The sequence below is a fragment of the Schistocerca piceifrons genome, chromosome 5 (assembly GCF_021461385.2).
Source record: "Schistocerca piceifrons isolate TAMUIC-IGC-003096 chromosome 5, iqSchPice1.1, whole genome shotgun sequence".
Lineage (NCBI taxonomy): Eukaryota > Metazoa > Arthropoda > Insecta > Orthoptera > Acrididae > Schistocerca > Schistocerca piceifrons.
In genome coordinates this window covers 486,010,429-486,030,443 of record NC_060142.1, presented here as the reverse complement: position 1 = coordinate 486,030,443, position 20,015 = coordinate 486,010,429, and the positions used below count along the sequence as shown (strand labels likewise).

Below are 20,015 nucleotides of genomic sequence, written 5' to 3'. Positions count from 1 at the left end.
CAATAAGAACGCCCTTTTGTTTTAATTTCCCCCCCCCCCTTTTACCCCACACAGTTAGATCAGTGAGAGAGGGGAGTCAGCAAGGTTGGAGGGCGAAGAAGATCTGCCAATCATGCAGACTGCGTCCACTCTCTTCTGGTCCTATTGCCACTACCCAACCCATACGAACTTTTACTTTATATCATCATGATGTTCTTCATTGTTTCAGACTCGGATGTGAAATTATTTTCAATTCACTAAATGTCTTCTGTAGTGTTTCGTCAGTGTACTGTTTTGTTTCCTCCTCTGAAACACTCGCACCAATTTTCTTACCTATTTATCAAAATTAATTATTAAAAATATCTGCTACACGTGAACTTGCTTTTACAATACTCCTGTTCTCTTGTTGCCTGTTACTTCCTTCTTTACTTCTGGTAGCAAACCAAATCCATCATTTAACTGAATTTCCAATTTGCTAACAAAATTATCTCCTGTACACCCTTTTCGCAACAAGAGATACCGGGTTTTCTAACTCTGCCTGAAGGGCACAGATCAACTGCTTCCCACTCCTTGATTTTCCGGTCTTTCTGGCAAAACCTACAAGTCCATGAAGGAGCCCCACTGATCGCCCCAATGAAACCATAACCTACCATTTTCGCAAAACACTTCCTGTTTAACTAATCTTTAACACACACATGGCTGATTGATTTTAAAGCTAGAGACAATGAAAAAAAATTGAAAAGAAATTTATGGAATTCTTTTCTTATTATGTTCGCGCGAAAATTTAGGCCTAAAATTACGATCGTAGAGAAAATGGTGGATCCATCCTTTTCTGCAAGCACATAGAACTGAGCTCAAATCTCCAATATAAACTTTAAGTCCACATGTAACAAAGTGGATGAGTCAGAATGCGCGTCAGTGGAAGAAGAGAATGCAACATGTCTATAAACACCATGTCAAGTAACGTGCTGTGGTGTTCACAAATATGATGAGCGTTCTGTGTATAGTATAATTTTAAATCTAAAGTTAATCTTAAGGAATTAATTGGAATGACAGAACTGCCCCTTGCTCTGAGCATTCTCATCGAACGGATAACATCGGACACTATTCAGATGGATATTTCATTCGCGGCAGTCGAAGTGCCCCCCACAGAAGGATGACTCAAGTACCTGCGGTGATAACATGCTGGTTCTAGCTGCTGTTAACACCGCCAAATAGTTTCAAGTCCTCCCGCTGCTGCTGTTCAACTGGTGCCGAGGGCGTGAAAGAGGTAACGGCCAGCGAAACTTTAACTACCAATAACGAGCATATTACGCTTTTCAGTGATAAGACCAAGATACTATAGCCTAGCCAAGACAAATTTCTAAAATGTTTTGATGCTATTTTCATGTTTTCTACGTGATTCAAATGCTACGTCAGTTTCGTCCTTTACGAAGACGTTATGAAGTCATTACAAGGGTATGTTAGGGCTACTTATTCGTGCGGAAAGGCGAAACCTGCAGAATAATGGACAGGAACTTGGCGTTCAACGTTTCGTTGGTAACGAGGTCTCTGGAGACGGCGTGCTGGCTCAGTTAGCTAGCTAAAGGAAGAAGCAATGGCCTGTTGAATGAATTATACCGGATTCGTGTGCATTTATTTAGAAAAAATACGCAAGATTTAAATCTGTGTGGCTTGAAGAGGGCTTAATCACCCTATTACTGAGTATGAGTGTAAGCTTCAGCACACGAAAATTTTTTAATACTTATCATGGCAGACTTTCTGTTAATAGATCACTCTGAATAATACGGTACAGACTCGCAACAGAGCACAGCCACTGTGTGTGTACATACTTACATTGAAGATATTTTCATCTTAGGGGGCTATGGACAAGACTCAAAAGCCCCTTAAATAACACGAAGAACGTCCAATCGAGATGTTACATTCCCGATGGGAACAGAAATGGAAGTAGCACTGTAGTCTTCAGGCCGAAATCTATAAAAGCAATGAATCTTCACACAGATCTAACGAAGGGTTATATAAAGCGTGTAACAGCCCACGTCTTGCGACGTGATACCAAGTATACATTCGTAAAGAAACGGAAATAATAAAATATATAGCTAACTAGTGCGAGAGTCTACGCACTGTCGTGCAACACACATAATGAGACAATGTCTGCGAGACTCTTCTTTCTTTATGTCACTAGTATGAGAGATAGGATTACAGAAGCGCGACTGTTGCTCACGTACCGAGTAGAAGAATCGCTAAATGCGACAAGCGTTCTAAGAGAAATGCGAAGTGTCAGTAATCCGCTACATCCAGTGCACGCCAGGGAAGTTCTATAATAAAATGAGCGGAAGAATTCGAGGCTGAAACGTCTCCGCAACGCAAGATCAAAACCCATATGAGTGGCACCGGCCGTGCAATCAAACTTCGTGCTAAGAAGGTGCTCGCTACAGCGAATTATGAAGCCTGTGTTGTCAGAAGGGCGGCTGCTGCATTAAAGAAGCGTAAGTTAAAACAAAGGAAACACGGGTTTCGTCGTTCGGAGTGCATCTTGTGAGTGTGCCACGCAGACTGAAAGCAACGAGTTTGAGTGTAGTTTTTCATTGGTGTTTCGTGTTAGAAAGAATAGTTTTAGACGTAATGTAATGGTCGTAAATCAAGATACTCACTGTATGAACACTGCGCTGACAGTTATAACGTTTAGTTGTTCATAAAAAACTCTTACAGAAGTGACATTCCGCTGTCACTGAAACATCAAATAATCTGTGAAACTGAACACCTGAAATTAGCAGAACTAAAACGATCGAAAGCTGTTTTGTAATTTCCACAAATAGGATCTTATGCAGAAGATTGTAATTTTCATAGTCTGGACACCTTCTACCGTTACAGACACTGAAAAGAGTAAGGTTGTTTACATTGGTTATTTTCACTTTTTATGTACTACAGTATCATATTTTGAGTAATCTTGTGCATTCACAACAGATATTCTCAACCCAGAAATGAAAGATCCAACTTATTTGCGCTACCAGTCCTTGAACTTCGTACAGTGCGCTGTTCAATCCTGTCGGGATGCAAACTCCACCACATTGGCAGACATAGTCGTTCATGGGATTTGTATCACTGAAATGATCTCATGAACATCAAATCGAACGTTCACTTAATGATGAAACAGCCAGTAAAACTACTGGTATTTAATTTTCAATTGTTTCATGATTCTACATTTTGGTGTACACTGTTATGCAGATTTAGTTTTCTATAAGATGTACAAAAAGTGCGTGCCAAATCATAAATTTTCGGCTCTTTGATACAACGCTTCGCTGTAGTACACACAATAAGACATTCATATTCATGTACTATGACAAATATCTTGTTTTTCGTATATTGTTATCAGCATTCTGTAGACTATATCTGTAGTATCTAGTTATATCTATGTCAATGGCTCCGATTGTTTCACCGAAACTGACAAAATACATGAAACAGAGTTCTATGATAAGGCAAACGAGAAACGAGGTGCCCTAAAAATATTGATTGTTATTCCTCCTGCAAAGTTCATACCTCAGATACGACAGGCATGGTAAAAGCAGTAGAGGTAGGATAGTTAGTGCACAAAACTGTTTCAGATCTACAGCAAAATTATTGTAGTTGGTTTTCTAAAGGATCGCCTGTTAGTGCTTTTTAAGGTGAACACATAATGTGTTGATAGTTGTTAGTCCAAAACAAAACACTGATGGTTTTCCACCTGTTTTCATGTGACATTAAAATATCCAGATGAGGGTCCTCCTTACGCAGTCGTAGAGGGTCAACTACTTGTCTTGTTGTTTTTGAGGCCTCTCTTCCACAGTCGCAATCTTTTTTAATAATATGCGAATCATTCTGTCTTTTGCGGCAGTCCTATTTTGTACACAAAATACAGGAGACGAACGTGGATATTTAAAACCACACAAACAAGGAAATGTGTGTCGGTAGATTGCAGTATGCTAAACGTCGAACGCCTGAATATAAGAGTCAAAAACACATACTTAAAATGCTCTAAGTAAGACGAAACGCGGCTTGTCAAATAAGAGTTTATTACAGTCGCAACAGACGAAATAGCTCACATATTACTTTTTTGTGTCACTCAATGTGATCGGTGACTGTGAAATGCAACGTTGCGGCTATGTTGTTATGAAAGGTTGTCAAGACCAAAGGAAGAGAAAAGCAAAGACCATTACATAACCTACTGCTCTCACCAAGGACGCCAGCAAACTTAACTGGATGGATAAACATTAGCCGTAATGGGTACCTCGACTTGATGCGACACGGCGATTTTTGCTTTAAGAAAAATTGCTAACCTTGAGGGTGTACAAGTCAATAAGTTAATATAGTTTACATATCTTCATTGACTGATGTCTTACAGGATAACATTCTGAGCTAATTCCTCACTTATCCAACACGTATTCACTTCACAAAAAGAAGTCATTAGAATTTTGTGTCGGGTTCACACACGCACTTCTTGCAGGCAACTCTTTACGCAGCTAGGAATATCAACCACATTCTGAGAGTAGGTTTATCCCCTTACGAAATTTGTTGTCAGCAATGAATCTGAGACTGAGAATAACAGAGATAATAGTAAGTAAAACAATAGAAGTTACCGACTTTATCATTTAATCAACCTAACTTTGGCAGAGAAAAGGGTGAAATATGCAGCTTCAAAACTGTTTGACAGTCTCCTCAAGGAACTAAAATGGCTGCAAGACAGCACAAATACTTTCAAATGTAAATTAAAGACGAAACTTCTTGATAGATTCTAGATTATAGATTAAAGACGCTTCTCTTCAACATCTCGCCTCAGTAGTGCGACTAGATTCGTGATTTCCTGTCAGGAAGGTCACAGTTCGTAGTAATAGACGGAAAGTCATCGAGTAAAACGGAAGTAATATCCGGCGTTCTCCAAGGAAGTGTTATAGGCCATCTATTGTTCCTGATCTATATTAACGACATAGGAGACAACCTGAGTAGCACTCTTAGATTATTTGCGGATGACGCTGTCATTTACTGTGTTGTAAAGTCATCAGATGACCAAAATGAATTGAAAAATGATTTAGATAAGATATCTGTGTCGTGCGAAAAGTGGTAATTGACCCTGAATAAAGAAAAGTGTGAAGTTATTCACATGAGTACTAAAAGAAATCCGCTACATTTCCATTACGTGATCAGTCACACAAATCTGAAGGCTGTAAATTCAACCAAATACTTAGGGATTACAATCACAAATAACCTGAATTGGAACGATGACATAGATAATGTTGTGGGTTGAGTAAACCAAATACTGCGATTCACTGGCAGAACACTTAGAAGGTGCAACAGATCTACTAAAGAGACTGCTTATACTACACTTGTCCGCCCTATTCTGGAGTATTGCTGTGCGGTGTGGGATCCGTATCAGGTGGGACTAACGGATGATACTGACAAAGTTCAAAGAAGGGCGACTCGTTTTGTATTATCGCGAAATAGGGGAGATAGTGCCACAGATTTGATACGTGAACTGGAGCGACAATCATTAAAACAAAGGCGTTTTTCGTTGCGACGGGATCTCCTCATGAAATTTCAATCACCAGTTTTCTCCTCCAATTGCGAAAACATTCTGTTGGCACCCATCACGATAAAGCAAGAGAAATCAGGGCTCGTACAGAAAAATTTAAGTGCTCGTTTTTCCCGCGCGCCGTTCGAGAGTAGAATGGTAGAGAGACAGCTTGAAGGTGGTTCATTGAACCCTCTGCCAGGCACTTAATTGTGAATAGCAGAGTAATCACGAAGATGTAGATGTAGATTTCCTTCCATATCATAGAGTTCTTGGATAGATATAGACCAGCATACACGTGCGAAAGTTTCGCTTTTTGTAGTTTTAAATAATAACAGTAATCAACAGACACGTGCGAAAGTTTCGCACTTTTGTAGTTTTAAATAGTAACAGTATCTGGTAAATGCGTAGTCGCTGGGGTAAGAGTAGTTCACAGAATAAAGAGAACACATCCGTAAAAATGAGAGGAACGATGTGAAATGATAATCATGAATTCATGATACATCATTGTACATACATTTCCATGTGTCCAAAAACGTGTTATGTATTCGTAACTTTTGTCCCGGCTTGTACGACGGGTAGAAATCAGAGACTTTCATTAGCGCCACGAAATCTATAATTTGAACGCCACAAAACCTATAACTTGAAGTCGACAAACATTTTCCATTACAGTAAGCACGTGAGGCTGTAGCAGCAATACATAAATGAAATTCAGGCAGACAATGACAAATATGTTTGTCGTTTCGGAAAAGATATTCGTTTAGAAAAGTCAAGTTTTACGATATGGAGAGATAATGGATTACTACAGCGGTCATAGTTATTATATATGACAGTGATGTATACAGGTACTTTTAATCAAATAAAATAGTATTTGTAGTAAGACATTATGAAAAGGTAGTCTCTCATTCATTATTAATAAGTTAGCATCGTAAAATACAGCTATGAAGCTGGACGTACATGATCCAGTCTCTTTTATGTCAAAATTTGCCACAAATACTAAGTTTTAGCACAAAATCGGTATGCAGTATCACAAGCCGGCTAAAAAAACTTCACTAACGATACCTCATTTATCCCTGTACAATTAGTACGTGCTGAGAAACAATATATGTGATATAAATAAAAAAAATTATGTAGCTATATGCTAGTCATTCCTGTAAAAATGATTAATTATGTGCCCTCTGTTGACACATTCCACATCTTGACGTTTATCGCGGATATGATTTATGGAACAATTGGGTGACTAACTGGAGCACCTTCAAGCCAAGGATATGTGCACATAGTCTGGTGATCACAGTGGGAGTCGATCCACATACATCAGCTCAGATGTGACTGGACCAGTGTGCATTAGCGACCATGGCAATGGAGGTGGGTAGACATGGTACAGTAAGTAATAACATTATGATGGATAGAGCGTCTGCCATGTAAGCAGGAGATCCCAGGTTCGAGTCCCAGTCGGGGCACACATTTTCATCAGTCCTCGTTGACGTATGTCAACGCCTGTAAGCAGCTAAGGGCGTTCATTTGATTGTAATTTCATTCTAACAAGCTGCATGGTCACCGATGGTATCTGTTCCTTCGGACATGTCCGAAAGAACAGATACCATCTTAGTAAATAACATTATCGTTTTACCTATACCTGGGTGCAGTTTCAGATTAAAACAAATCCTGCAGAGAAAGCATACAGGAACGGGAGGGAATTACTGTCACTGTAAACAGAATGTGCATGTGTTTTCCAGAAAGCTATTTGTCGCCAGGCAGAGATTTGATGTCAGTGTCCCAAAATTCAATTATTTGCTAAAGGGAATTGCATCACCATATGAATTTGGAAGTATCAGCTTTCATAATGCAATATCTCGGTATTAATAAAAAATTATCATCGTGGCAAAACTGTTTCAATAGCCTAAATGAACTACTCTTGGACACATGTCCAACTACTGCAAATTATCCGATGTACTAAGAAATCCCACGCACACTCCGAAAGTCAGAAGTTAGCGAAGTCTGAAACTGCTCTTGGCGTAGAAATTGGTAAGCTGTGAAGATGCTGCCAGTGGGACAGAGATGGGCGAATATTTGGAAATCAATTTCCCACTTCAGCTACGTAAGATAGGGAAAAAAGAAGGGAAAAAATATTCCTGCGTCAGCGACGGACTAGGTTGTGAGCTTTCTTTTTTTTTTCGGTGCATTTTCGGTCGCGTTCGACCCCTTCCGCGCAGCGTCGTGTGTATGCGGAAGCAATAAGACGCGTCGCGAGAGCAGGAAGGCAGAAGGCAGCGCGCCGTCGGGAGCAATCTGCAGCGTGTCTGCCGGGAGCGCGCGCGCTTTCAGATGCAAAGTGGAGGGACCGCGCCGACAGCCGCTGCGGCAGCGACCGCGGCGCAGAACACAGCCACACAGGCGGCAATCGCGCCCTAACTGCGCGAACAACGCGCGCGCGCGCGCGCGCTGGGACAATAAGAGCAAATCCCCGCCGGGCGGCTGACAGATTTCTGGAAAACTCCAGCGCACGCGACGCACAGCGACGGCGCCTACGTGCTTTCTACAGCACATCAAACCCTAATAGTCGGAATCTAATACTACGCGTAGTGCCACAACGCCGAGACTCAAATCAATTTGAGGTGCGCACAACGATGCGTTGTTCTCTCCACAGCCTGTCAATGATCACTGCGTATGCAAAAGGGTCATCTAGCTAAAGCTCCTGTTTTATCCGAAGTCGCGAAACAGCCCCCCCCCCCCCCTTAAGTGTATTGTCTAATGTATTTTCGATTGTTCCTTTGTCTATACCAACGCAATTACGGTAATATTTGACAAAGCAAATTATTGTCTTGACGTAACTTGATTACATACAGACGAAAAATAAATCTCGACACCAAAAATAATTAATGCAGAGTAATGAAATTTCGGAAATGCAGCCGGCCGTTGTGGCCGAGCGGTTCTAGGCGCTTCAGTCTGGAAGCGCGCGACCGCTACGGTCGCAGGTTCTAATCCTGCTTCAGGCATGGATGTGTGTGATGTCCTTAGGTTAGTTAGGTTTAAGTAGTTCTAAGTTTAAGGGGACTGATGACCTCAGATGTTAAGTCCCATAGTGCTCAGAGCCATTTGAACCATTTTTTTCGGAAATGCATTTGCTTAGGTAACGTGCACTGAAGAGCAAAAGAAACTGGTACACCTGCCTAATATCGCGTAGGGCCCTCGCGAGCACGCAGAAACGCCGCAACACGAGGTGACGTGGACTCGACTAACGTCTGAAGTAGTGCTGGATGGAACTGACACCATTAATCCTACAGGTCTGTCCATAAATCCATAAGTGTACGAGGTGATGGAGATCTTGTAAGTAAGCTGTTTAGTTTTTTATGTTGGTAACGCCACGTAGCGCTCTGTATGAAACTCACTGACTGTGCTGTGTGCAGTCTGTGGCTGATTTGCGTTGTTGGAATATTTGCTATTGTAGTGTTGGGCAGTTGGATGTGAACAGCGCGTAGGGTTGCCCAGTTGGTGAGCCGCCAGCAGTGGTGGATATGTGGAGAGAGATGGCAGAATTTTGAGAGCGGACGATCTGCACGTGTCCCCATCAGATAAACGGAATTTGTAAGACTGGATGTCATGAACTTATATGTATATATATTATGACTTTTGAACACTATTAACGTAAATAGATTGTTTGTTCTCTATCAAAATCTTTCATTTGCTAACTATGCCAATCAGTAATTAGTGCCTTCAAGAGTCAGAATCTTTTATTTAGCTGGCAGTATTGGCGCTCGCTGTATTGCAGTAGTTCGAGTAACGAAGATTTTTGTGAGGTAAGTGATTCATGAAAGGTATAGGTTATTGTTAGTTAGGGCCATTCTTTTGTAGGGATTATTGAAAGTCAGATTGCATTGCGCTAAAACATTGTGTGCCAGTTTAGTGTTTATCAGAATAAGTAAATAGAGAAGTGTCTGAGTACGTTCAGTTTTGCTCAATGGTTCAAATGGCTCTGAGCACTATGGGACTTAACTTCTGAGGTCATCAGTCCCCTAGAACTTAGAACTACTTAAACCTAACTAACCTAAGGACATCACACACATCCATGCCCGAGGCAGGATTCGAACCTGCGACGTAGCGGTCGCGCGGTACCAGACTGTAGCTCCTATACCCGCTCGGCCACTCCGGCCGACTCAGTTTTGCTCAGATATTTGAAAATCAAATAACGTAGATGTTTGCCAGCACAGTAATTCATAAATTTTTCTAAGGGGATGTTTCAATCTCTTCTGAACAGCACGTTGCAAAGCATTCCAGATATGCTCAATAATCTTCATGTCTGGCGAGTTTGGTGGCGAGCATAAGTGTTTAAACTCAGAAGAGTGTTCCTGAAGCCACTCTGTAGCAATTCTAGGCGTGTGGGGTGTCGTATTATCCCACTGGAATTCCCCAAGTCCGTCGGAATGCACAATGGACATGAATTGATGTAGGTGATCAGGCAGGATGCTTACGCACGTGTCACCTGTCAGAGTCGTATCTAGACGTATCAGAGGTCCCATATGACTCCAATTGCACACGCCCCACACATTTACGGAGTCTCCACCAGCTAGAACACTCCCCTGCTGACATACAATGTCCATGGATTCATCAGGTTGTCTCCATACCCATACACACCCATCTGCTCGATACAATTTGAAACGAGACTCGTCCGGCCAGTGAACATGTTTCTAGTCATCAACAGTCCAATGTCGGTGTCGAAGGGGCCCAGTCGAGGCGTAAAGCTTTGTGTCGCGCAGCCTCAAGGGTACACGAGTGGGCCTTCAGCTCCGAAAGCTCATATCGATGACGTTTCGTTGAATGATTCGCACGCCGACACTTGTTGATGGCCCAGCATTGAAATCTGGAGCAATTTGCGGAAGGGATGCACTTTCGTCACGTTGAACGAATCTCTTCAGTCGCCGGTGGTCCCGTTCTTGCAGCATTCTTTTCCGGCCGCAGTGATGGAGATCTGATGTTTTACCGGATTCCTGATATTCACGGTACACTCGTGTAATGGTCGTACGAGAAAATGCCCACTTCACCGCTACCTCGGAGATGCTGTGTCCGATCGTCAGTGCGCCGACAATAGCACCACGTTCAAATTCACTTAAATCCTGATTACCTGCCGTTGTAGCAGCAGTAACCACTCTAAAAACTGCGCCAGGCACTTATTGTCTGTTTACATATCTCTGTATTTGAATACGCAAGCATTTACCAGTTACTTTGGCGATTCAGTGTATTTAAGTGATTAACGTTGTAAGATCAAAGGTTAATCTAAGTGCGAAATATACCATTCGAAGCGTGAAATACTGGTACATTAATAACCGATGCAACCGCCAGAATGATGAATGCAAGCATGCGAGGTGCCGGGGCTAGCAGTGTATTTAACACTAAATTCTTCTAGAATCTACATATGTAAATGATGCTCTAAGCCCCCCCCCCCCCCCCTATTCTAACTCCGACTTTTGCTGTTGCACAAGGATTAAAAAAAATACGCGAACTGACTCTAATCAACCCTGCCAGTGGAGTAGAAGAGAGTTTGGCACCTGCAATAATTTAATTTGATAAATAAGTTAAATAAACGAAGGTTTCATTAACACAGTGAGGAATGATAGGGTTGCTCTACCGATTAACAGAATGAAAGTTCTGTCCAAAATAACAATATGATTTATTAAGACTAAACACAAAATAATAAACAAAAACACATGAAACATTTACAATACATCAAATTGGCTCAAATTGGATACTCAAACAAACGCTGTGAATGTGAAGTTGTCCCTAAACTAGATTGTGAGGATTATGATGAAGTGGTATGTGGAGCCAATTCCTTGCAACTCAAATCTTAAGAGAAGACACATAGCCACCCAACATTAATTGCTGCTACCCAAGACAGAACAAAGTTAGAAAAAGACGAACGGGCGCGCTCTGCTGAGCTCTGATTATCACCTAGGAAAATCCCTGTCTGCCGGTGCTGTGGACATACCTTACCAATCTGTCTTCTTAACTGCAAGAACATGATTTAGCGTACCGGAGGCGATGGCTGGTTGCTTCGACGTCCTCGACCGAAAGCCGAGAGCCGACTACCTAGAGCACCAATACAGGCCGAACACACAACATTCCCGCCCCCACGATAGTGGCCGTGGTTAAACGTGCCAATCAGCAACTCGAAAACCGGCGGAAAATTCCACTCTATTGCCAGAGCACTACCATTCCACCAATGGAGATTCTTGGCGCCAATTTCTTCGCTGATTTTGCTACGTCACGGAGCTATGCCCTGAGCAACCCAATCACAGTTACTATTTTGCAGAAAGCGCGGGAATTTTCCCGCCACAACTGCCTGGGTACACAAGTCATTCCCACGCCTCGCTGGTAGCCCGCCAGAAAGTGTTTTCGCTAAGTTTCTGCGAAGTAACGGAACCTCTAGCCCAGCCGCTACTTCAGACCCCACCGGGCGTGTCTTTTCACAATGTCGGCGTCTGCAAAGCATTCACTCGACTTCCTCACACCCGTCGGCTTAACCCTTTCCAGATCAGCACAGCCCGCCTGTCACCGGACCACCCGGGTGACGAGAGACGCTGCGTGGGAAGTCCGCGTGTGAAGGAATAGCGACTTTTCACTGCATGCAATTAGAGAGGAAAATCGTAAGATAGAAATATGAGAGGGGGCTCATGCCACCTCTCAAGCACGCAAACGAGCGTGCTTTGTGTTGTAAAAGTGCCCCATGTCAGTCAGTGGGACGAAATTCCATGTTTGTTACCCTCGGTCGATCAATACAGAGATGGCTGATGCTGTTTGTGGATGCGCTGAAGTTGTCAACCGATGATGTCCCATATCTTCTCGATTGGAGACAGATCTGGTGACCGAGCAAGTTAAGCCAACATGTTGACATTCTGTAGCCCATCTTGGATTACAACAGCGGCGTGTGGGCGAGCGATGTCCTGCTAGAAAACACACTCTTGAATGTTCTTCATGAATGGCAGCACAACACGTCGAATCACCAGACTGACGTACACATTGGCAGTCAGGATGCGTGGGATAACTATGAGAGTTCTCCCGCAGTCATAAGAAATAGCACATCAGATCATAACTCTGGTGTAGGTCGAGTGTGTCTAGCACGCAGACAGATTGGTTGTGGGCCCACAAATGGCCTCCTCCTAACCAACACAGAGGCATCCTTGGTACTTAGGCAGAACCAGCTTTCATCAGAAAACACAACAGACCTCCATCCTGCTCTCCAATGAGCTCTCGCTTGACACCACTGAAGCCGCAAATGGCTGTGGTTTGGGGTCAGTGGAATGCACGCTACAGGGCGTCTGGCTCGGAGCTGTCCTTGAAGTAACCAATTTGTTGCATTTCGCTGTCTCGCAGTGGTCCAAACTGCTGCTCAGATTGCTGCAGAAGATACAGTACGATGCGCTAGAGACATACGCAGAACACAGTGGTCTTCCCTCTCGATAGTGCCACGTGGTCATGCGAAGACCGGTCTACCATACATGCTACCGATCACCGCTGCCCTCAGTTATTTACAGTGGCTACATTCCTGCCAAGTCTTTCTGCAGTATCGCAGAAGGAACATCCAGCTTCTCGTTAAAACTTAGTGAGGAGTTGATAATGGCGTCTTCGTAGCTTTTAAGGCATTCTCAACTGACATCAATTCACCATGTTCAGTCTCAAAGGTGCCAACGGCCTTGCCGCAGCGGTAACACAGGTTCCCGTCAGATCACCGAAGTTAAGCGCTGTCGGGCTGGGCTAGGACTTGGATGAGCGACCATCCGGGCTGCCGAGCGCTGTTGGCAAGCGGGGTGCACTCAGCCCTTGAGAGGTAAACTGAGGAGCTACTTGATTGAGAAGTAGCGGCTCCGGTCTCGTAAACTGACATACGGCCGGGAGAGCGGTGTGCTGACCTCATGCCCCTCCATATCCGCATCCAGTGACGCCTATGAGCTGAGGATGACACGGCGGCCGGTCAGTACCGTTGGACCTTCATGGCCGGTTCCGGAGGAGTTTAGTTTTAGTTTTAGTCTCAAAGGCAACGCTCACGACCGTTACAGAGTGTATTTTAAAGTAAACTTGATTTTCATCCTCATCGAGGAGGTACTAGCGTCCCTCTCATGCTACTGGCGCGAAACTAAAGTATACATTGTGTGTCTGACGTAGAGAGTCACCTAACAACTTTCTTTTACGTCCTGTAACTCCTTCTTGGTATCGAGATTTTTTTCCGTCCGTCTACGACTAACAAGGAGAGATCGCCTGTTGTAGGTCAAGGATTTTGATGAAATTCACAAATGAAACTTTGTATCATGAAGGATCGCCACTGATCCGATCTGCAGCTGTATTCAGTACATCTTGAAAGAAATATCCGACACTTTGTTGCAGTGGGACATTAAGAAAACTCAACGGCGGCAGACGAAAATTTGTGCCGGGCTGGGAGCCGAACCCGGATTTCCCGGTACTTTGTAGCGTTCGGCATGTGGAGATTCGAGATAGGTGGGGGACGTGCTTGGACAGCCAAAGCGGTCGAAGCGGCCTTTAACGAAAAGCGGGAAATCCACGTTCGACTCTCGGTACAGCACAAATTTTCGTTTGTCGCTACTAATGTCGCTCAGTGCCCAAGTGTGGCCAAGTGCCGGATGTTTCTTTCGTCGAGTATAAGATTGTATAGTTTGTTCAAATTCTAGTGATTATTACATATTGTCTAGCCATTACACAAGGAAATTCTTTAACCATTTATCTATAATTTATTTCAGCAAAAAAAAAAAAAAGGACAGGGGTGTTGACATCTGATTAAGAATTTTCCGTCTCGTGTAGCAAAAAGCCTTTTTATTCCCATGAAATTAATTTTTCTTGCGACAAATACTTTTTTAGAAAATAATTAGCACTTCAGTTTCGTGAAAAGCTCTACGTAGAATCAATCGTAATATTAAGAAATTTAATACACTACTGGCCATTAAAATTGCTACACCACGAAGATGACGTGCTGCAGACGCGAAATTTAACCCACAGGAAGAAGATGCTGTTGTATGCAAATTATTAGCTTTTCAGACCATTCACACTAGCTTGGCGCCGGTGACGACACCTACAACGTGCTGACATGAGGAAAGTTTCCAATCGATTTCTCACACACAAACAGCAGTTGACCGGCGTTGTCTGGTGAAACGTTGTTGTGATGCCTCGTGTAAGGAGGAGAAATACGTACCATCACGTTTCCAACTTCGATAAAGGTCGGATTGTAGCCTATCGCGATTGCGGTTTATCGTATCGCGACATTGCTGCTCGCGTTGGTCGAGATCCAATGACTGTTAACAGAATATGGAATCGGTGGGTTCAGGAGGGTAATTCGGAACGCCGTGCTGGATCCCAACGGCCTCCTATCACTAGCAGTCGAGATGACAGGCATCTTATCCACATGGCTGTAACGGATCGTGCAGCCACGTCTCGATCCCTGAGTCAACAGATGGGGACGTTTGCAAGATAACAACCAACTGCACGAACAGTTCGACGACGTTTGCAGCAGCATGGACTATCGGCTCGGAGACCATGGCTGCGGTTACCCTTGACGCTGCATCACAGACAGGAGCGCCTGCGATGGTGTACTGAACGACGAACCTGGGTGCACGAATGGGTAAACGTCATTTTTTCGGATGAATCCAGGTTCTGTTTACAGCATCATGATGGTCGCATCCGCGTTTGGCGACATCGCGGTGAACGCACATTGGAAGCGTGTATTCGTCATCGTCACGCTGGCGTATCACCCGGCGTGATGGTATGGGGTGCCATTGGTTACACGTCTCGGTCACCTCTTGTTCGCATTGACGACATTTTGAACAGTGGACGTTACATTTCAGATGTGTTACGACCCGTGGCTCTACCCTTCATTCGATCCCTGCGAAGCACTACATTTCAGCAGGATAATGCACGACCACATGTTGCAGGTCCTGTTCGGGTCTTTCTGGATATAGAAAATGTTGGACTGCTGCTCTGGCCAGCACATTTTCCAGATCCGTCACCAATTGAAAACGTCTGGTCAATGGTGGCCGAGCAACTGGCTCGTCACAAAACGCCAGTCACTATTCTTGATGAACTGTGGTATCGTGTTGAAGCTGCATGGGCAGCTGTACCTGAACATGCGATCCACGCTCTGTTTGACTCAATGCGCAAGCGAATCAAGGGCGTTGTACGGCCAGAGGTGGTTGTTCTGGGTACTGATTTCTCAGGATCTATGCACCCAAATTGCGTGAAAATGTAATCACATGTGAGTTCTAGTATAATATATTTGTCCAATGAATACCCGTTTATCATCTGCATTTCTTCTTGGTGTAGCAATTTTAATGGCCAGTAGTGTACTTTCATTTATTTACCAGCTACTAAGCTTTCTTTCTGTTTCTTCTGTATGTTTTTCACCTTCTAACTGAAATTATGCTTTATCTAACCAGAATATATAAATTTATCTATGTAACTGAATGCTTGCTGACAAGTTAAAATATTAATTGAATGCCTATAAAAGTTCCTGGTCTAGTTGACATTTATGTTTATAATCTATCTGCCAAATAAACCTGAAACACTTTTCTGAAATCATTAATCGGCGAATGACCATTTCTGTGGTGAAATATGGCTTGTGATTTAAGAATCATGGAGTTTTTCTTATATGCTATGACAAAGCTTGTGTCTAGGATGATCGGATATTCTGGTTATATTGTACGTTAACATGCAATTTCGTTTTCTTTGGAAGTGTTCGTGAATTGCAAGGACCACTCTGAAGGATTCGACCAACCCGTCACCCTTCACGCTTCAAGTGTGTTCGTGGTACATGAAATAGGATCCAATAATTATCGAGGAATTCACTGAATATATCTTAATTAATGAAGATAAGTACAGATTTTCAGGATTTCCACAGTTCACAACTTTAATATTCTTTAATGCAATGAGTAGATTCTCGTCCCACATCAGACGCAATTTGGCAAATTACAACTTTTCCATTAACTAGAGTGTGTGTTTGGAGCTCATGGGCGCTCAACGGTGAGGTTATCAGGGCCCTCACACTCATTAAAACAATGTGGCTTTGTTCCACATCCGTACACTCGAATCAAGCACAGTGTCACTATCTCACAAGCTCGAAAACAGAGGAGAAAGAGTGAAAGTCGCTATACATGAGATTAAAAACATGTAAAACGACAAGGGATGTAAAATAAATGCACAGGCAAATGTCACTGGATGACTACTTACAATAAGTATGCATGAGGCAGTCACCCTGTAAACACATTAAAACCTTCATGGAAAAAACACTGAAATGATCTTGAGAAAAATGTTGGACAGTTCATAAATCTTTGAAGCTCGAGCACAGTCGTTTGAACGTTATTGAAACGAGAGGGCAGATCCGCCGGCAAATCCGCCGCTTTCAGCTGGTTGGGAAATAAACTACTGGACATTAAAATTACTACACCAAGAAGAAATGTAGATGATAAACGGGCATTCATTGGACAAATATATTATACTAGAACTCACATGTGATTACATTTTCACGCAATTTGGGTGTATAGATCCTGAGAAATCAGTACCCAGAACAACCACTTCCGGCCGTAACAACGCCCTTGATTCGCTTGAGCATTGAGTCAAACAGAGCGTGGATGGCGTGTACAGGTACAGCTGCCCATGCAGCTTCAACACGATACCACAGTTCATCAAGATTAGTGACTGGCGTTTTGTGACGAGCCAGTTGCCCGGCCACCATTGACCAGACGTTTTCAATTGGTGACAGATCTGGAAAATGTGCTGGCCAGAGCAGCAGTCGAACATTTTCTATATCCAGAAAGACCCGAACAGGACTTGCAACATGCGGTCGTGCATTATCCTGCTGAAATGTAGGATTTCGCAGGGATCGAATGAAGGGTAGAGCCACGGTTCAAAGTGCCGTCAATGCGAACAAGAGGGGACCGAGACGTGTAACAAATGGCACCCCATACCATCACGCCGGGTAATACGCCAGTATGGCGATGACGAATACACGCTTCCAATGTGCGTTCACCGCGATGTCGCCAAACACGGATGCGACCATCATGATGCTGTAAACAGAACCTGGATTCATTTGAAAAAATGACGTTTTGCCATTCGTGCACTCAGGTTCGTCGTTGAGTACACCATCGCAGGCGCTCCTGTCTGTGATGTAGCGTCAAGGGTAACCGCAGCTATGGTCTCCGAGCCGATAGTCCATGCTGCTGCAAACGTCATCGAACTGTTCGTGCAGTTGGTTGTTATCTTGCAAACGTCCCCATCTGTTGACTCAGGGATCGAGACGTGGCTGCACGATCCGTTACAGCCATGTGGATAAGATGCCTGTCATCTCGACTGCTAGTGATAGGAGGCCGTTGGGATCCAGCACGGCGTTCCGTATTACCCTTCTGAACCCACCGATTCCATATTCTGCTAACAGTCATTGGATCTCGACCAACGCGAGCAGCAATGTCGCGATACGATAAACCGCAATCGCGATAGGCTACAATCCGACCTTTATCGAAGTCGGAAACGTGATGGTACGTATTTCTCCTCCTTACACGAGGCATCACAACAACGTTTCACCAGGCAACGACGGTCAACTGCTGTTTGTGTATGAGAAATCGGTTGCTAACTTTCGTCATGTCAGCACGTTGTAGGTGTCGCCACCGGCGCCAAGCTAGTGTGAATGCTCTGAAAAGCTAATAATTTGCATATCACAGAATCTTCTTCCTGTAGGTTAAATTTCGCGTCTGTAGCAGGTCACCTTCGTGGTGTAGCAATTTTAATGGCCAGTAGTGTAAATCACAGTCCAATAAAATGTGGCGTACAGTGATCTGTGTGCCCCAAGCAACAAACGTTGGAGAGTCCCCTCGCCAGACCAAGAAGCCATGCATCATAGGGCTGTGGCGTATGTGAAGACGAGTAAGGAGGACATCGTCCCGTCGATGTGGTTGGAAAGGAGATACGCCACCGTTGCGTTGCGGCGGTTACTAGACGGAGCTTGTCTCTCACTTCCAACCACTGATTCTCCTCCGGCGCAAACTCAACAGTGCGGTTATAGCATGCAGGGGGATGGCACACTGAAATAACTGAGGATCATCATCACATCTCCTTGACTGCCACATCCGATCTTTCGTTACCTGTATTCCCATATGCCCTGGAACGCAGCTTAAAGACGCCTATTTCCGCAGTCGCTGAAGTTGGACGAGGGCATTCTGAATATTATGGACTACTTTTTCTGCTGGCTACAAACGCTTCAGAGGGTGCAGGGCACTCAGGAGAGTCGGAACAGACGAAAAATTCCGCAGTGGAAGAACATCTTATCAGTTCCAGTATCCGCAAGATAGCTTGTAATTCTACGTCGAAGACAGTAAAGTCGTGAGGCAGTCGCACCTTGAGGACACGAGCGGGGAAAACAACAGAGCAACCAACTGTGGTCCTCTAAACAGATCCGTAAAGACAGCTAGATAGTTGTGGTGCTCAAATAAAATGTTAGAAAACACCGCATGGAAAACAGAAGCAGGAGTGCAGTCTCTCCTGTATTGAACCAAATCTAAAATTACTCTCGTCCTCTGTAGTAACCAGGGAGGAAGATGGTTAAAAGCCTGGGTTTGGAGCCGTAATTGCTCCACACCGAGTGACTCCATCACACGCTGCACACTGCACACAGATCCCAAACGATATTGCAACGGTTGGAGAAAAGACGTTCCAGAGGCGGACGAGCAACAGTATGGTACGCGGGTAAGTTGGAGCTGCGGGGAACTTACAAGCCAGACGCACCATCTGAGGCGCTGCCGCCGGATGGTGCGTGGCGGTTCCCAGAACTCAGCACAGAGACTGGGTATGGGACTGGTTCTCTAAGCGCCCGTGGGCAACCGAATTCCCTTATGGTGGACTGCATCAATGAGCTTTAAACAAGAAGGCTTCGCCGGTCCATACACCGTGGACCCATAGTCCAGTCGCAAACGCACGAAAGCCCCATAAAACTGCAGCAGATGCGCCCTGTCCGTCCCCCATGACCTGTGGCTAAGGCACTTTATGATGTTTACTGACTTCAGATATTTGGTTTACACGTCTCTCAGGTGTGGGAACCACTACAATTTGGATCAAAAATGTGGCCCAGAAACCTCTTTGAGTCCCTAAAATGTACGATGGTGTCCCTCATATGCAAATCAGGTAAATTAAAAATACTACGAAAATTATTGAAATGAACACGCACACACACACGCTTATCTACAGAAAACTGAAAACCCATCTTTGCAGCTCAGTCCTCTAATCTCCGCAATGACGGCTCGCTATTGCAACACTAAAGGAGAAACAGAAAACAGCAAATACGTCCTCAAATAAGGAGCAACGTACAGGAATCCTTACCGTAGAGGGGATAATGTTTAAGGCTATGGCAAAGAGGGCAACACTTAAAACACTGCCCTGAGGGATGCTATTCTCCTGTTCAAAACGCTATGACAGGACGTCGCCAACTCGAGTCCTAAAACACCGATCAGAC

General features: G+C 44.0%; 1 protein-coding gene and 1 pseudogene across 1 annotated transcript in view; one reads left to right on the top strand and one right to left on the bottom strand.

The window, feature by feature from the left end:
• Nucleotides 1-20,015, bottom strand: part of LOC124799095 (neural-cadherin-like) — a 1,093,765-nt gene that overhangs the window by 47,790 nt on the left and 1,025,960 nt on the right. The window lies entirely within an intron of this gene.
• Nucleotides 13,200-13,317, top strand: LOC124799407 (annotated as a pseudogene).